Source organism: Dasypus novemcinctus, chromosome Y, assembly GCF_030445035.2.
Source record: "Dasypus novemcinctus isolate mDasNov1 chromosome Y, mDasNov1.1.hap2, whole genome shotgun sequence".
NCBI lineage: Eukaryota > Metazoa > Chordata > Mammalia > Cingulata > Dasypodidae > Dasypus > Dasypus novemcinctus.
Genome location: NC_092216.1, coordinates 19,999,264 through 20,019,898, shown reverse-complemented (window position 1 = coordinate 20,019,898; position 20,635 = coordinate 19,999,264). Strand labels below are relative to the sequence as shown.

The following is a 20,635-nucleotide window of genomic DNA, read 5'->3' as shown; positions in this document are numbered from 1 at the left end:
ATTGGCAATACCTTACATGTTATCTCTCCACAGGAACCGGCCATAATGCCAATTTGCAATTAAGCTCTACTTGCAGAACTCTGGTTAACTATGGCTTCACTCGATATGTCTTTCACACAGTGAGCAAGCCACAATATTGTTGATCCTAGAGAGAAACTAAGAAGGTAATTTCAGTATTTTACTGGCCTGATACATAGCATTCTTTGACACTATGAAACAGTGCAAGTTTGGAGGTGGTATCCATGGCACGTTTTGCTATATTGAGCCCCCATTGGCTGCTTCAGGAGTTTGAAACTGCAACATAGTTTTCATCAACTTCAGAAGCACAACCAGAGATATAGTAAATATCTTTCTTGTTTGAGGGGTCAGTGACCAATCTAGTGAATAACTCATATAGAGAGGGAACCTGCAATGTATTCAAGGCCTGGTTTGAATGTACAAGAGAGTTTGACAATGCTGAAGTCTGTCTCTTGATTTTTGTATACCTTAAACATTTCCAGTGCAATGTGTTACATATCAAATGAACTTAACTTTTTATTACTTTGCTTTTTACTCCTACACTTTTACTAGGAAGATTTTATTTTACTTTAGCAGTAGAAGCAAATTATTTTTTCCATTTTTAAAATGAAAACTGAAGCTACCCAATGGAATTAAGGTAACTTGTTATTATTACCCCTTGAATATGTACATCGAGGAGAATTTTAGGCAGGTTTCATTGCTATGAAGTAACTTTTTGCCATTAATATCAATCTAGGTTTTAAACTGAGAAGTTTAAGGTTTATGTCCTCATTTCATTAAGGAGACATGACATGAGGTTCCTGGGCCTCAGATTTATCTGTTTTCTTTTTTTACAGTGATTTAAATAGAATTCAGGATTCTATGCAGAGGCTGCTCTTAGCTATACTGTGGTCATGTGGACCAGCAGTAAGCACAGTTTCTGATTCCTACGAGACTCCTAAGGGGAGTTTGCCGATAGGCTAGAGACTTAGAGCGTGGTGGGTATCTGAAGAGAGACTTCAGTTCCCCTCATGGAAGATACTGATGTGAATTTTTACAGTACATCAAAAGGTTAGGAATCATTAGTTCATAGGGAGGGGATTAGTGTCCAGAGTACAGTCTTGGGTCAATAAAGGGCTGTAAAAGTGAATTCTTGTGTATGGCTTGGTGGTGTGTTGGACTAGGAGGTAGGATTTTCTTGGAATGCAGGAAGGTTTGATGGCCCAAAAGTAATGAGGGCCTTTATCTACTCCATTCCCACTGTGATATGGCTCATTCCTGGGGAGAGATATGGTACCTTCCACAGGTAGGCAGTTTGCTCAGTCGATCAGAATGGAGCCACAGCATTATGACCTGGTAACCATGAAAAACCTCTAACTGAGGTCTCAATACATCACTCTCAGCATTGGATAGAACATTTGGACAAAGGATCAGTAAAGAAATAGAGAGCTTGAATGGTATGATAAATGGACTAAAACCAATAGATATGTACACAACATTGCATCCCCAAAGAGCAGGATATGCCTTCTTCTCAAGTGCTCATTGTTCTCTCTCCAGGATAGACCATATATTGACTCATAAAGCAGATCTAAATAAACTTAACAGTATTTATACAAAGTTCTTTGTCTGATTGTAATGGAATAAAGTTGGAAATCAACTATAGGCAGCAAAAAGGAAAATTCACAAATATATGGAGGTTAAACAATGCACTCTTAATCAGTTGGTCAAAGAAGAAATTGTGAAAGAAATAAAATATTTTGAGATGAATGAAAATGAGAATACAACATAGCAGAACCTATGGAATGCAGCAAATGCAGTTCTGAGAGGGAAATTTATAGCCCTCAGTGCTTACATTAAAAATAAAAGAGTTGAAATCAGGGACCTAACTACACATTGAGAGCAACTAGGTGAAGAATAGCAAACTATTCACAAAGCAGAAGGAATGAAATAACAAAGAGCAGAGAAGAAATAAAACTGAGAATAAAATCAATAGAATTAACAAGCCTAAAAGTTGGTTTTTCAAGAAAATTGATAAGCCCTTAGCTAGACTGACAAAGAAGAAAAGAGAGATGGTGAAAAGTCAAATTTGAAATGAAAATGGGGACATTACTATTGACCCCAAAGAAATAAAAGAGATCATAAAAGAATACTATAAACTGCTATACACCAACAAAATAGACAATGTAAATGAAATGGAAATTTTTCTAGGAAAATACAAACAGCCTGTACTGGCCCTAGAAGAAATAGAAGACCTCAGCAAACCAGGCCCAAGTAAAGATATTGAAATAGTCATCACCCAACTACCCAAAATGAAAAGTCCATTACCAGAGGGCTTCACAGATGAATTCTACCAAGCACTCTAAGAACATTTAATATCAGTCTTACTCAAACACTTCCAAAAATTGATAAGGAAGGAATGCTACCAAATCATTCTTAAAGCCAACATAATCTAATACCAAAGTTAGATAAAGACACTGTGCAAAAACCAAATTACTGACCTCTATCCCTAATAAATAATGAGGCAGAAATCAATAAAATGCTCTCTAAACAAGCCCAACAGCACATTAAAAGAATTAGTCATCCTGATCAAATGGGTTTTGTACCAGACATGAAAGGGTGGTTCATCACAAGAAAATTAATCACCATAACATACCACTTTAATAAATCAAAGGAGAAAATTCCCATGATAGTCTTGGTTAAAGCCAAAGAAGTGTTTGACAAAAGACAGCATTCTTGCTTGATAAATATACCTTTAAAGATAAGAATTGAAGGATATTTTCTCAACATGATAAAGAGCATGCATGAAAAACCCACAGCTGAACAAGTAGAGCAAGAAAAAGAAATAAAAGGCATGAAAATTGAAGAAGAAATAAAACTTTTACTCTTCACTAATGATACAGTCATGAGAAATCTACAATAAAACTTCTAGAAACGGGCTCAGGAGGATGGAAGATAACATATAAAAATCTGTAGGGTGTAACAAATTAACACCAATGGAAAAATGTTGGTAATGGGGGAAAATGTGAAAGGGCTGGAAGTGGAATATATGGGAATCCCTTGTATTTCTGATGATGTAACATTTACATAATCTAAAGCTCCTTTAAAAATAAGGAATATTAACATTAAAAAATCTGTAATATTGTACACTAGTAAAGAGCATTTTGGGGAGGAAGTCAGGGTAAAAAACTGTGTTTACAATAGTGACCAAAAGAATCAAATATTTAGGAATAACTTAAAGAAGGACATAAAGCATTTACTTAGAAAATCATAATGCATTACTAAAAGCAATCAAAGTAGATCTAAATACATTGATGAATACTCTGTGTTCATTGATTGGAAGATTAATTATCACTGAGATTTAAATTCTACCCAAATGGTATACAAATTCAACGCAATCATGATAAAAATTCCAACATCCTTATTTAAAGAAATGGAAAAGGAAAACCCAAATATCAAATTTATTTGGAATGGTAAGGGGCCTTGAGTAGCCAGAAACATCCTAAAAGCTACAGTGGTAAAAATGTTGTATTTGCATAAAAATAGACAAACCAATAGAACAGAATTGATGGATCAGAAACAGACCCATTCATCTATGGTCAAAAGAATTTTGATAAGGCTAAGCCAACCCAGGTCAATCATAACAGTCTGTTTTAAAAATTGTGTTGGGCGATCTGAATATCCATATCCAAAGGAAAACAAAAGAGGACCTGTATCTCATACATTATACAATAATTAACTCATCTCTTAGTTATTACAGAAATATTGAGGGAAAAACAGTAAAGCATTTGCTTTGTCAGTGAAGTGGAATCATGGTTTAACTGATCTGCCTGTGGTTCATGCAGCTATAATAGCTTAGGTACTAGTGATAGTGTACAAGCCACTTTAAGTCTTTGTTTTGTCAAGTAAGTTTTTTAATCAAAACAATTTTATTGTTACATATTAATAAAGTATAAATCCATCCAAAGAGTGCAATCAGTGGTATCTGGTTTAATCATATATTTGTGCATTCATCACCCCAATCATTCCCAGAGCACTTTCATTTATTCCAATTAAAAAAAAACTCACCTCTCAATCTCTCTATGTCTTGCCTGCCCTCCGTAGCTGCTATTCTTTTCCTTATCTCTAGTATGTTTTTATTTATATTTTGTAAAAAAGAGTTTTATATATGCAATATTCCCCATATTTGTGTTTTACGTGATATTTTACTTTACTATACAGTCCTATGTGATAATTTTTAGCTTTCCTTCTAGTAATATACATGACCTTAGACTTTTCCTTTCAACAACTGTCATACCCATACAAGAGCACTGCTAGTTACAAACATCATGGTACTTTCACCATTTCTATTCATTTCCAACAATTTTCAAACAACCTTTTTACCAGTTCTGCACAGTAAACCTCAGCTTTCCATTCTCTACCCTCCTATTTTCTGGTGACCTATACTGTAATTAACTCTGTGAGTTTACACAGTACATTTATTTCATAATAGTGCAATCATATAGTATTTTTCCTTCTATATCTGGCTTTCTTCACTTAACATAATGTCCTCCTGTTTCATCCATGTTGTCATGAGCTTCACAGCTTCATCTCTTCTTACCATTTCATAATATTCCACCCTGTGTATACATCGCAATTTGTTTATCCACTCATCAGTTGAAGGACACCTGGGTTGTTTCCAAATTTTGGCAATTGTGAATAATGCTGCTGTGATGCCTGTTAGTGTCTTTGCTCTCAGTTCTTCCCAGTATATCCCTAGTAATAACACGGCTGGATCCCATGGCAAGTCTATATTCAGCTACCTTAGGAGGAGCCAAACATTCCTCCACAGTGGCTGTACCATTCTACATTCCCACCAACAGTGTAGAAGTGTTCCTAGCTCTCCACATCATCTCCAACATTTACAGTTTTCTGACTACTTAAGAACAGACAGTCAAATAGGTATGAAATGATATTTCATTATAGTTTTGATTGACATTTCCCTAATCACTAGTGATAAGTGTCTCTAACTTTTGAAGGACAGTTTTGCCAGATACAGAGTTCTTGGCTGGCAATTTTTCTTTTTCAGTACCTTAAATACATCTTACCACTTTCCTCTAAGTTCCATGGTTTCTGATGATAAGTCAGCAATTAATCTTACTGACTTTTCCTTGTATGTGATGCTTTGTTTTTATTCTTGCTGCTTTCACAACCCTCTTTTTATCTCTAATATTTGACATTTTGAATAGTTGGTGTCTCATGGTAGGTCTGTTTGGATTTATTCTGTTTGGGGTGCATTGCCCTTCTTGGATACTGATATTTTTGTCTTTTGTAAAGATTGGGAAGTTTTGGTCATTATTTCCTCAAATATTCTTTCTGCCCCTTTCCCAAATTCTCTTCTTCTGCAACACCAGTAATGTAAATATTTCAGAGTTTAGCTTTGTCATTCAGTTTTCTGGGACTCTGTTCTATTTTTTCCATTCTCTTTCTCTTCTCCTGTCTCTTCCATTTGAGATGTCCTGTCTTGGAATTACTAATTCTGTCTTTGAGGAGTTCAAGTCTGCTTTTACATGTCTCTAATGTATTTTTATTGTCATCCATTATGTCTTCCTTTCATTCCCATAAGCTGGTTACCTTTCTGTGTTGGCTTTCAAATTGTTCTTTATGTTCACCCAGTGTCTGTGCTCACCAGTGTTTTAATATTATTTATTTCATTAGTGGTATTTTCTTTAAATTCTTTGAACTGATTTAAGGGTTGTGTGATTATCAGTGATTAATTGTCTTAACTCCTATATCGGCTCAGGGTATTTGGTTAGTTCCCCACAACACGCCCCCTCCCCCCGCCACCCCACAGAATTTAAAGAATACTTTATTAGTTTCTATAATAAAACCCATGTAGATAAGACCAAACATATTTAATACAGTACATTACAATGGAAAAAGATTAAATTTAACATTTCTGCATCAATATGCTTGTTAATTTATGTATAATCCCAACTCACCATGTACAATTGGGATAGCTTTTCAAAAGTTGACAGCACAGCTGAAGTTTCCAAATGGCTAGTTCTTTATCTTGGGCCATCTTTTCCTGTTTCCTAGTATGGCTTGTAATGTCTTGCCAATGTCTAAGCAACTGAAAATGTTGGTGAATTTACTCTTATGGTCAATTTCTCTATTTTGCCTATGTATTTTTCCCCACAGCTCTTTGATATTTGGCTCAACTCTGTCTTTATAATTGCACAATTTAAGTTATCAGAATCAGACCACACACTCACTAGTGGTGTTCAGATTTTCTCCTCGGGTTAGAATACAGAGTGAACTGAGAACAGATTTGTTCATGCAATTTCCAGACCATCCAGGAGATGGTGCACGTGAATGCACCTCTCCAAGGAGGTGTTTCAGTCTGGGATTTTCTGTGTGGAGATTCAAAGCAGGCAAACTCTCCAAACTCTGAAGAAAAGCACCTCTATTCCCCTTTCTTTTTCCTTTGAAACTCCTGACAGAAAGAAAGACGTCTCTTCTCTCAGTCAGCTGTGGTAAGCCATGGATTTTACCCCAGTTTATAACTTGGAGATAGAGGAGGGGATCCCTTTCCAGTCACCATGGGGGCTTAGTAGCTCATTTTTGATATTGTGGCTTCTTTGTCTCTGTCTCTCACCTTTTTGGGAGTTGTGTAATGCTGTCCTGGCCTGCTGAGCACCAAAACATTTCCTGCAGACAGCTTTGGGCTTTCTTTATTGTTTTCATGCGAGCTTTGAGCTCAGCTTGTTAGTTTGACTTCATCTTCCCACACTTTGCCAAGTATACTTTAAAGATAACATTTACCAGGTTTGCTTTTATTAGCTTTTCCTTTGTTTTGGAGTATACATCTTAAACTTTTGCTGTTGCAGTAGTGATTTTTAGTCTTAGTAGCATTTTTTGTTGAGGAAGAATTGTGGATAAATGGAATCATTTTGAGATTTCCTTGTAACCTTAAAAGAACATTCTTAGACCATATCTGTGGGAAATACAACATTTTAAACTCATAAAAGTTTATAAATAATTTCCTAGAATATTTTATTCCACAAAACTGCCTTTTTTCCCAATTTTAATTTTAACTATTTTTGTACCTTCATTAAATTTTGTAAGCTGTCATGGCATGTGTTATAATAATTTTTTTTGAAAGGGTTCTGGACCAATTAAGTATTTGTATAAAGAATACATAGTTTTCTGAATATTATAAAATAGGATGCAAATTAAATTATTTCTTTTGTAACAATAGGATATAGCAACTTATTAAAATGTCATATTCTGATGATACCTTGTGCTCATTGTGTTTTATTAGCTGATAGATATTTGAAACATGGCCTATTACCCATGCCTGATTAGAGTTAAAGAAATATCCAGTGATAAATTAAAATGAGCACTTTTACTATCAGTTATGTTTTTTTAGTGCTTGAAACTTTGATGATCATTATTATGATAATCCAAATTTACTAGCTAGTTCTTTGAAATAATATTCATTTGTTTTATTTGACTTCATTGTTTCACTAAATCATGGCCATGAATTTGTTGGTTTTTGTGTAAAGATTTAAGCATTTTGTTTTTCTCCAATTCCTTCTTTTCTTTCTAATCTTTAAAGGAAATATCATTCTGCAGTGGAAGCCTATAACAACTTTTGATGACAGAAAACCTTCCTTCACAAGTAAAAGCTATGGTATTATAACAGTTAGGTATATAAAATTTACTTTTAATTATACATTAATGTGAGGAGGTTTTTCTTCTGATGAACAATATTTATTTACCCTTCTCCTTCAAAGGCAATTTTCATTAGAAATCTTTTTTTAATGTTTATAGTTGACATTATTTTGCTATTTTCTTTGTCTCTAACATAACATGCATGTCAAATGTGTGATTTATGTGTTATGTTTTTCCATTCTTTATCCATTGTTGGTGTAATTAATCTGAACCCATCAAATATCCATCTACAATGCTTCCTACAGCAAATCCTTTGAAATTCCCAAATTTATCCCCCAACACTTGACCACAGGAGGAATTAAAGTACTTCCTTGAGCTTACCATGCTTGGAAGCTAGAGGTACTAAAATTATTCACATAGCCTTTGTGTGGGTGTTAAATTTTTTTCATAGTTTGTTGAAATGTAAATTATAGGAAACACGACTATAAATTATAAAATATCTAACACTGTAGCTTTTCAAAGCAGTTTGTTCTCAAATGTAAGATAAAGGAGGAATGCTAGCCGTAAGAATTCTCTCTTTATCTGTCAGACGTTAGTACTCATATTCCCAAATGTTTATTTTGTTGCTTAGCTGTCTTGGAGATATTTAATATTTGGGTGCCTTGTTGTTTTTGTTGAGTGCTTTTTATATTTTCTTTTTTCAGTTTTTTTCTTTTTTATTGTTTTTTTTTTTAAATGTTACATGAGCTAGTAGTTCATTCATAATTTTTAACCAATTATGGAATTATGAATGTTTTCATAATGTATATATGTTGTTTGTACTTTCAAAAACAGTTAAGAATATTCCTTTTTCTTCATATTAATGTATATCAAATGAATGATTTTGATGTAAGTATTATGATATGAAATGGAGGAATATCTTAAGTTTTTTTTCAATTAAACCTCTAGAAATGTTTATTAGGACACTAGAAACATTTGTATGTTCATTGTTAGTTAAGGAAATGAAGTGTTGACTGTAGAATAGACAGGTCATTCATTCTAATAAAATTTTAATGCAAATTATTCTTTTAAGTATTTATGAATTCCTGCTTTACTGAAAAAAATGTGTCATAAGAAAAATGCACATACCTTTGAAACTAAAGAAATAGATTGAATGATTTTGGTATCATCTGTGTCTGAATATCCATTATATTAGACTATAAACTATATTTCAGAGCATATAAAAGGAAGCTTTTGGTGCTTTTATAACTACATTCTTTGATGAACATAAGTATACTTTCCTACTTGATTTTATTTGTATATTGAGCCTCCTTGGCTGTTTGCCAATGACACAAACATTTCCCTTTAGGTCTCAGTTTCATCAGGTCTTTTTCTTATTAATAGTAACAAGAGAATTAAAGGAAGAGCAAGGAAGAATACAAATGTATTGTTGTCTTACTAATATATAGTTTCATAATCCATGTTTTCTGTAGCATAGCTACCATTTTAAAAATAGAAATAAGGGATATTTATTTTATATATCCTATATAATTAGAGGTGAAATTTAATTTATTCACAACTGAAATATTGCTTCTTATTTAATTTGATGGTTTCATATATACTACTACATCATCCAGTCTTTTGATTGACCATGTAGTATAGCCAGAATTGTAAGTATTTATTAAGCAAAAATTTGGGCACTTTCCTATAACTTTGATAGTTTCCAATTTTGGCTTTGTAATTCAAGCTAAATTAATAAATTCACTGAAATATTTTAATTTTACTGCTTCATATTCTTAAAACTAGAACAATATTTGTATCAGGGATAATTGCTTTTAATGTTTTTATTTTAGATTTGATGCATCATAGATCTACTAGGAGACAAAGTCACTAAGGAAAGCAATGCTATTCAATATCTGCAAAGGTCTCTGGAGACAGAGCTTAATTCTGGCCAATCTTGTTACTTCCTTGGAAGGTGATACTTACTAGATACTGTGTGTGCCTTTGTTTATTTCTGCTTGAGAGTTGATTTTCAGTCTAAAATGTTATGTAGTATAATCTGGCCAGTGACTCAATATTTTAAGTACATTAAAACAAAAGATTTCAGGAGTGGATATTAGGCAAGTGGTTGAGCTTTCCATGTGGAAGATACTGAGTTTAGTTGCTAGTGCCTAAAAAAAGAAAGAAAGAAAGAAAGAAAACAACAAGCAAAAAATAACCGGAAAAAAACCCAACAACCTAGGAGAGCTGATGCGGCTCACTAGCAGAGTGCTGGCTTCCCACATATGAGGTCTCAGGGTCAGGTTCAATCTGATATCTAAATAAATAAATAAATAAATAAATAAATAAATAAATAAATAAATAAATAAGATTTCTGGGAGGTAAAATTGATACCAGCTTTGTTTGTACTTTCTAATAGGATGAATTGCTTTTAGTGAGTCATTTCTTACTTTCCTCATTAAATTTTGTTTTCATCCTACTAGAATTGCTGGTTTCTAAAAAATCTTTGTCCTTTCAGAAATCACTTGTATGATTTTTCTATTAAATAATTACATTCACTCTGATTTCTATCATTTCTTAATATATTTACATAAAAGAAAAGAGAATTGATTTCTTTATAGCCAGAAGACTGTTAGTAGCTTGAAGAAACTTGTTTTTTAATTGTGATTACCAGTTTTGCACCTTACTGTGGAAATACGTGCATTAAGCATATATCTCAGCCACAGTTCTACTTGAAATCTTAAATTGAGAAAATGGGTTTGCAGGGAAAGTTCATGTAATAATAGATTTTTGCAATCCAAAATAACTTGGCCTTTCCTTACTTGGAGTATTGAAGTAAGAATCCTAAAGTTTCAGTCTTCTCAGATATCACTATTATTATTTTTTTCTGCTTGTATACCTGCATATATAATGTAGATGAAGCTGATAGATTATGTGTTTTATTACCATCAGATTGTATTTTGGTATGGTGGAAAGATCAGTGCCTGAGAGCTAAGATTTGGATTCAAGTTATGAGTTTACCACAGACTATTTGTGTAATTATTGATTTTCCATATAAACCAGTTGATATCTTAATTTTCATTAACCTATTAAATGAGAAAATTAGATTTAATCTCCCAAGTTCCATTGTACAAGTTATTAAGGTGAATTTTAAATTCCCCGGAAGTTGCCTCAGCTCCCAAACACCTATCCAATTTGAACATATTTCCAACTTTGCTATTTCTTTTGACGTTTTGCCACAAGTGCTATATCTATTTATCCATCCATCCATCCATCCGTCCATTTTCTAAACATTTGAGAATGGATTGTGTACATTATGCTCCTTGAAGATATAATACTCTCATATGGAACAAATATCTTCAATTATGTAACCATCCAAGTGCATTTAATCAAGTTGAAGTAATTTAACATCGATATAAACTTTACAGGGTTTTTTAAATTTTTAATTTATTTTTTTAAAAGAGATATAGATCACACAAAATGTTACATTAAAAAATGTAAGAAATTCCCATATACCTACTCCCCACATCCCCCACTCTTCCAACATCAACAATTTCTTTCATTAGGACTTTACAATCTTTATATGCCACTGATTTCATTTGTCCCAATAATGTTCTTTGGAACCTTTCCTCCTCCTTTCTTAGTTTCCATCTAGGATCAAGTTTTGCACTTAATTGTCATTGTCTCTTTAATTGCTGTTTCCTTTTCTTTTATTGTGAGAACATACATATAATATAAATGTTCCTATCTCAGCCACTCCCAAGCATACCATTCAGTGGGATTAATCACATTTGCAGTATTGCTAAAGCCTCACCCTTTCATTCCTAAAACTTCCCCTTCTTCCCTGATGGACATCCTGAATCCCTGTGTGTTAACTCACCATTACCCCTGACTCTCATCCCTAGCACCCATTCTCTCAATTCTGTCGCTCTAAATGTATATAATAATTTATGTAGTTACTATGGGCTTAAATTTAACATCCTAAATCTTTTAACAAACACTTGTTTAGATACCGCCTTAATTTCAATAATTTATGCAGTGTTTCTGTACCTCTCAATTCCCCCACCTTTATGAAGTTATTATCACAAGGCACATGTTTTTATACATTATGACTTACCTTACAGTCATATATTTACTTTTTAATTCATTTAGGAAAAAAAAGTGAAGTTACAAACCAAAAAATACTATCAACCTGGTATTTACATATACCCATGTTGTTACCCTACAGGAAATCTGAAATCTCCATTTCTTCATGTGGCTTAATTTTATTGTGTAATATCTTTGCCTTTCAACGTACATATTCATCTGCACTTTGTATATGGCTGATCTCCTCTAGTTTTTGCTTATCAAGGTGTCTATCTTAAATCTCTCCCTCTTTTCTTAAAATAAATTTTACTTATTTTTCATTGTGTAAAATATGTAAAACTTATATTAACCATTTTTCATTGGTCAACCCTTAGGTAATAAGTACGTCAACAATTTTATGTAACTTTTACCACTCTGTTTCTAGACTGTTTTCATCACACCAAATTGCTATTCAAGTTTTAGAAAGGTTCAAGATGACTTCATATCTTGCAGGCAATCTATTGATCAATCAGAAGCAAGTGTAGATACCTGGTGTTCAATAGGGTAAGTCTATTTAAGAAGTTTAGTTGATAGACAAGGAATATTCACTGATAATACTATATAATTTGTAATATAAAATCAAGTAGTCATATTTAGTCAGCTATTCTTCATTTCTCTTTCCACTGTACTGTATCAGCAGCAAAACCAGCCTATGGATGCCCTACAGGCACCTATTTGTGCTGTACAATTAGATTATGGGCATTCTGCAGCCTGGATGGATCTCAGCATTCTGTATGCATTCTGCAGCCAACCTCAGGATGCCATTAAATGCCATTTAAATGCAAGTAGAAGCAAATATTGTCATAATAGCTTTGCCCTTGCAGGAAGATTTAAATATTTACAGGTATTATTTTAAAATAGCTTATTTTAAAAGACACATTTTTCTCCATGATACACAGTCAGGAGGAGGGTGGCTGGAATATTTGTTTAGCTGTGCTTTTATTTCAATAACTTGTTTTCTTATTTTGTAATAGTTTGTGGTATTATTTTATTTTTATATTTTAAATAAGATATGGTATTTTTTTAAAATACATTTTTCCACATTTACATTTTTGCTGGGTAAGAATTTACTTAATTTGTCTGAACATTGTTTACTTTTTAAGTTGTGATAATTTTGTTCTTTTTTCTTTTATTTACTTATTTTAATGTTACATTAAAAAAATATGAGGTCCCCGTATAACCTCCACCCCACTTACCCCAGCCCTCCCACATCAACAACCTCTTTCATTATCATGGCACATTCATTGCATTTGGTGAATGCAATGGTTTACATTGTAGTTTACACTCTCACCCGGTCCACCCAGGGGCCATGGCAGGACCTACAATGTCCAGCAACTGCCCCTGCAGTACCACCCGGGACAATTCCAAGTCCTGAAAATGCCCCCACATGATATCTCTTCTTCCCTCTCCCTACCCATAGCGGCTACCATGGTTGCTTTCTCCACATCAATGCTACATTTTCTTCCATTACTAATCACAATAGTTCCAGAATAGAATAACAGTAAGTCTACTCTAATGCATACTCTGTTCTTCCATTCTGTGGACCCTGGGATGTTTATGTCCGCTCCACCTCTATAATCAAGAGGGGGTTAGATTCCACATGGATGATGGGTGCAGTTCTCCTGCTTGCAGTTGTAGGCACTCTTGGCTCCCTGATGTGGTGGTTGACTTTCTTCACTTCCTTTTAGGCGGCTGGAGTAAGTTCATTAAACCAGATGGTAGGAGTTGCAAGTCTGTTGAGGTTCAGGGCCTGGCTATCACATGGACAGTTGAGAGATTCAGGTCCCCTGAGTATACACTAAACCCCAGCACCAACCACAGTCTGGTAAAAGTTACCAGATAGGCTTGTGAATAAAGATCACATCTGAGTGTTCCATCACACTCAGGAACACATTTTAAAGAAACAAACACAATTTGTTACTTGTGCTTGAAATTGTGTGAAGATGCCTGTGAGAACTCTGTAAAAGAGTTCAGCTTTGTTCTCATATTCACAAAGTATATTCTGCCTGGTCTTTATACTACCATCTTTCTCAAAGTCCCAAAATTAGAATCTGTTTCTTTTTGAACAAAATAAGCAGCTAGATTCTTGACGGAGATTTAATTCACTTGCTCTTACTCAAATGGGCTTGTATTAATTTGCTTTTTACATAAATTTTCCTAGGGTCAGTTGTGTAACCTTCCACAATATAAACAAAATTACTTCCTAGTATAGAGGAGGTATGGAGCCTACCAATCCCCACAAAGCTTTCCTCCAGGCAGGGTGCCTTGAACACAGTACAGCAGGTGAGAAGTGACATAATAAGTTCTGTAGGTGCCCAGCTTTAAGGGTTTTTTTCATTCTCTAGTGGTCAACCTACTTTACTAAGTCTAGAAAATCTTTTATTTAAGTGAAGAGATAATGAATTCAAAATAAAATTCCCTCCAATATGGGAGGAAATTTGAATACAAGTTTAAAAGCTTTTTTATTCTCATGCATTTGAAATTAAGGTTTCAATAAAAATATTTTAGGGGTTAATTAAAAAACAAAGCAAAATGTGGTTTTCTAAGTAGATAACATTCTTCCATTGGTGATTCCTTTGATTTTGATTTTCAATATTTACAATCACTTATGTCCACATCCCTTTGAAAAGTATGCAGCTTATAAGTGTCACAAGTTTAAAGGAATGAATTAAGAATATCCAGAACCAGGTTTTTGTCTTCCCCTGTGATTCTTAGGATTTTAAACCTCATCATCCAAATACTGAACCTGTATTAGGCCTCAATCATGCGCCAATTTCACAGCACTCCTTGCCAGTACACATGATGACTTCTAGCCAAGTAGATGTCCTGTGCAGTCCTGTCAAGAGGAAAAGAACATTTAGTCCAACAAAGGTATAGGTGCACTTTAGAAAAACTAAAAAATTCCAGTCAATAAAGAAGCTCCAACACTCCTGAGGTTATGTACTAGATAGTAGATAGTGTAGTAGACAACCTGTCCTGTGCTTTAAATTTGTGGACATTAGGGAGTGAAAAGATTTTAAACTAACTTGCTTCTTTTTTAAAAGGTTTTCTATCCCGGAATCTTAGCATTCTATTAAATAAATAAAGTAGGGGATAAGTTTATCAAATAATTATTTATCTTCCTGATTTTATAATCCTAACATACTTTTCACTATAATTTATAACAATGAAATAAAATGAATGTTGGAGTTAATGGACAGCCTCCTTAGATACATTGGTAATGGTTTAGGTATGAACCTTTTTGGGTAGTTTAAGGAATCAATACATGTTTTAAATGTACAATTTTCCAAATTGATTATGTGTATTATCCTATTACTTATTTAAAATAATAAATCCTTTTTACCCAAGTGAATATTAAATATATATACTCAATTCATAGTCATTTGATTTCCCACTAGTCATTATTTTTATTATGAGGATTTAGCCAAATAGTCTTTAATTTTTTAAATAATTTTTCTTTAGAATATTTCTGATACCTGGAGTAGTGGCCATATTGTTTCACATGCTCCAGAACAGCAACAAGTTCATTTGTGGTGTCTGACACCACAGAAATTACAGGTAAGGATATTATTCTGAGTTTTCTATTTCTATGTTAAAGCAGTAGAGGCACTTTAATTCTTTCAGTATTAATTATTAAAATTTGAATGGCAGTAAATTAAGTAAGTGTATACATAATTAAAATGAGCCTCCATTTTCCAGTGTCAGAAATTATGCTTGTTGTGTTTTGTATTTCATAAAGAAGTAATATATTCATGTGTTATTAAGAACTATTAGAAAGTAGAGGATATATAAGGTAGAACCTCTTTAAAGTTCCTTCTCTTAGCCACATATTTCCCTTTGCCAAATACACCTAGTCTTCTTAGTTCCTTATTTTTTTCCAGAGGTATTTTGTGCATGCATAAACATATATGACCTTTTTCCCTCATATATTCCTTTTTGACTTTCTTCTATAAATGAAAGGTAAAATGCCTATGAGTGTATAGAAAAGGACTTTGTTTTTTTCCTCAAGAATGTAGCTGTGAGACCTTCCCATGTCTATGTAGAGCATTTCTGCTTTTATTATGTCTATACATTATACAGACACAGTATGTATATTAATGCATCCATTATTTGGTGAGAATTCTGTTATGGGTCATCCACATCATTTCCATTGTCAGTATTATAAACAATGCTGCCTTAAGCACTTAACACTTAAATCTCTTTCTATGTGAAGATTAGAAATTCAAACTTCACAGTGCACCCTTGTTCAGGTGGTGAATTTTTTCATTTTTTCCTACTTTTCTCAGACTTCAGAAAAGACATGGAAAATTATTTGTCAGACATTACTATCTTTGACCAGAAAAGTTCTGAGTTTTATCAATAAGGGTTTGTTTTATAACATGATATTCATTAGATTTGTTTCATAATATTCTTCTTTTCTTTCTCTAGCATTTGAAACAGCTGCGTGTGAATAGAGATAATTTAAATCCAGCACAGAAACTGATGCTGGGACAGTTAAAAGTTAGTTTGTCTTAATGCAGCAACACCAAGTGTGTATAGCATTTATATTCTAAAATTTATCCCTGTATGTTAATGATTCATTTTACCTTCTGACAGCATTCTGTAGAATTCTTTAATCAGAACATTTTAAAATAATAGTGGACAGAGCTTTTTAGAGAAAATTGTCATAAATTAATTTAGTACAAAAAACCTGGGGCACTACTATGTTTTATGTAATATTTGATATGCATTGTAAGCAGTTAGAATTTTTATTTACTTCATAATTAAATATCCCAAATTTAGGAGGAAACATTTTAAGGTTTGTTGGATTAAAGGCTTTGGCAAGTATGTACAATTGAATGGAATTTAGAAATCCCTCATTAGATAGTGAGAAAAGGATTTATAAATTTCTGATTCATTATTTTTAATTTTCAGTTATTTTCTTTTTTTTATTATGTTGTTAATAAATGGTCTTTCCTTTGATTATAAAATGAAACAGATTTCTGCTCTACTCTACAAGTGTGATAGCTAAAAATGAACATAATTTCTTGTTTTCACAGTGTATATATTTTTTAACATAGAGTAATTAAATGTAGAATAAAATTGGAAAGAAATTGGTTATATATTTTTGAAGTCACACAAGCAGGTTTTATTTCTTGTTTTTGAACATGAGACAAACAGGAGTTGCTTACTTACAATCTACTGGAATTCCTAACGGGCCAGTAACTGACTCATCACTGCCTCCAAACTCTATCTCAGGCCAGCAGCCACATGCTGCTGTGACCAGAGAGCCTAGCATCTCTCACCCTGGAGTTCGCCCTGCTTGTCCTGGGCAGCCTTTGTCCAATGGACCTTTTCCTGCAGGCTGTGTTCCTTGCAGCACATCCAAAATGCTAGGGAGTTCAGAAATTATTTTGGTAGGCAGTAATTGTATAAAAGGAAATGGAAGTGATGGAAATGTGCCTTACCTACAGCGAAACACACTCAATCTACCCATAACTGCACAAACTTGACCAGCAGTACAGAGGAGCCATGGAGAAAACAGCTATCTAATTCCATTCAGGTAACACCAACACTAGCTGTTTTGTTAGTTTCTCATAGAATATTTCTTCCTGTGATATGTGTACATTTTGGAGGAATAAGAAAAAAATTAGGAACTGATTCTATCTATAAAACTCTTTTAAACAATTCATAATTATATGAGAGTTTTAAGTGTTACTATGTGTTTACTCACTATAAAATTAATATACTTATATAATATGTCAGATAATCTGAAATACTTATATATTCACAATTCCCTATTTACCAGATGCTGACTGTTATGGATTCATGCTAATAGGTGAAAAACTAATAAAGTTTCAGTTACCGTTAATTACAAGGAATAGTGTAAGTATGAGAATGCTGAGTAATTAGGGGGGCCATGATATTAGTCTCAGAAAATTGAGGGAATTTGGAAGGAGAAAGGAAAGATAAAATGAGGCTAGTGAAGTTAAGAGTATGAAATGTGAGCATTTAGTTTAGAGTCTAGAATTTCATGAATGTCCTTTTTATCAGATATATGATATATTTGCTCCATTGTTACTTTGTTTTTAAACCTTTTACTTCTGTATATTACACTATGATGTGTCATTTTTATGCAGTTGTTCTTCTGTATTTTTTGGGTTTATTTCCATAGTGAGTGCCCAGAGTGGAATTGAAGACTCAGATGGTTAAAATTCTAGCATATTACATGTAGAGACTTTATTATTCAACCATAGAGGAAATATGTAGCTTCTTGCTGGAACACATTCTAAACAGTGTTGTTGTAGGTCATTTAGTAAAAAGTAGATTAAGTTTTTTTTTAAATTCAAGTAATTGTGAAAAATCATGTGTAACATATAGGATTTCCAAATAGCACCGTATTATTAATTATCACAACTTGTATTTGTGTGGTACATTTGTTACAATTGATGAAAACACTTTTTCATAATATATTAGTTCATGATTTAGCTTACGGTTCAGTGTGTTATGCTGCTACATAGATTTTGTTTTCCCTAAAACTAAGATTAATTTTATTAATTTTTATGGAGGAATAAGATGGTGTAATCACAGAATTGTGTATTCATCACTACCGTAAATGTTTTGCATTTTCATTACTCCCAAAAGAAAACCCCCTAATGCTTAGCAGTTACTTTTCAATCCTTTTATCCATCCCCTGCCATACATATCTGATAACTTTACGTTTTTTCTTGAAATACAGTCAAAACTTGTCAGAGACGAGAGGTACAGAGTTCTGGACACTGAACATTCAAGAGTTATCATAACAAAGAGCAAGATCAGGAAAGGCTTCACTGAGGTGCTGACATTTGATTAAATACTTCAAAGAGTTGCTGACAAACCAATGAAGATCATTGGGATAACTAAGGAGCAGTGGGTCCTCAGCTGATTTGAGGAGAAACAAGAAAGCCACTTAACTAAATAGTATAAACCAGGAGTAATCTGAGAAAACTGAAGGTTTGGGTAGTAATGTGATATGTAGGATTTGACAGATGGGGATACTCACCACTATACTAATGAGGACACGACTGTAGAATTTGTTTAGCCATGTGAGTCACTATACAGACATTGGATTTTACTCTTAAAAAAGGAAAACTGTAGGAGTGCTTTGAATTGATGAATGGCATGATCCTTTTTTTTTTTTGCTTAGTTTATTAAGGATAATTTCCAAACTATTAAATTTACCCACTTTCAATGAATAAAGTTATATTTTGACATTGGATACAGTTGAATATCCATCAACAAACTAGTTTTAGAATATTTCCCTAACCCCTAAATGTTCCCTTGTTCTCTTCAGTCAGTTCTTACCAATATCCCTAGCTGAGGCAACACTAATCTGCCATCCATCTCTACAGTTTTACTTTTCAAGGAATTTCATACAAATGGTATGATAAAACATTTAGTCTTTTATACCTATATTCTTCTACTTAACATGTTTTTGATGTTAAATTTCATTGTTATATATAATAATAAATGCTTTTTATAGCTGAGTAATATTCTCATGTATATATAGCAACTTTTTATTTAACCATTTACTAGATTAGAAATTTTTTTTTTTTGGTGTTATATGTCATGTTACTGTAAGCATCCTGAAGTCTTTTGATGGGTTTTATTTCTCTGTCTAGGGGTAGAAACCTGTGCATGGAATTGCTGTTTTGGGTGGTACATATATGTTAAACTTTCAAAGATTCTCCCGAACTCCAATCCAAAGTGGCTGAACAATTTTACTTCCTATAAGCAGTATAAAGTGATTCCTGTCAAAGCAGATTCTTTTCTCCTGGTATATCTTTAAATTCAGTTCCTGGATTTAAAAGACACCAGTCACTCAGAGAGGAAGTGTTCATTTAATTGCACAAACAATGGAACACAGTAGCTTCGTGGCCAAAACTGTCTCCAGATTTGCAGAAATTCTCTATTTAAAACACCAGGATGCCAATGAGTAATTGGGGTGGAGTTTGAACCGGTTCTTTCATTAATAAACATTAAGGGCTGCAAAGGATGGGGGTAGGTGTGGGGGTGGTGGTCTGTGAATCACAAAGGTAAAACCATTATCAGAGATCAAGACATCCAGGAGAGGGGAATACTAAAAATCAGTTACATGATTTTTCATATGGCTATCAACCAGAGGAAGGTGGAGTGGTCACCCTATCAATAGAAATGTTCATATACAAAGGTAAGACTTCTCTAGAGTAACCATTACAATGGTAGGTTTATAGTTGGAAATGGTCACATATAAAGGATAAAGTCACTGTAGACATTTTCAGTAACTTCCTATTGCTATGAACAATGGTGTGTAAATATTCTTTTTTTTTTTTAAGATTTATTTTTCTTATTTCTTCCCCCTCCCCGACCTCTTTCCCCCCATTGTCTGCTCTCTGTGTCCATTTGCTGTGTGTTCTTCTGTGTCCGCTTGTATTCTCATTAGGTGGTTCTGGGAACCAATCCTGGGACCTTCCAGAGTAGGAGAGAGGCTGTTACTCTCTTATACCACCTCAGCTCCCTGTTCTGCAATGTCTTCTCATTTTCTCTCCTCTGTTTCTCTTGTTGCATCATCTTGCTGCACCAGTTCTCCATGTTGGCTGGCATTCCCCTGTGGGCTGGAACCCTGTGTGGACCATCTCACTGTGTGGGCCAGCTTGCCCTCACCAGGAGATCCTGGGCATCAAAACCTGGACCTCCTATATGGTAGATAGGAACCAATTGGTTGAACCACATCATTTCCCCACATATCCACTTAATCCCTCTTTTGAGGTCTTTGGGTTATATATGTAGAAATGAAATTGCATAACATACTGCTATCTTATTTAATTTCATAAGGAAATACCACATTGGTTTCCACAAGGTCTGCACTATTTTACATTCCCAC

General features: G+C 33.7%; 1 pseudogene; it reads left to right on the top strand.

The window, feature by feature from the left end:
* LOC139438275 (lysine-specific demethylase 6A-like) overlaps positions 1-20,635 on the top strand; it is a 68,337-nt pseudogene that overhangs the window by 13,989 nt on the left and 33,713 nt on the right.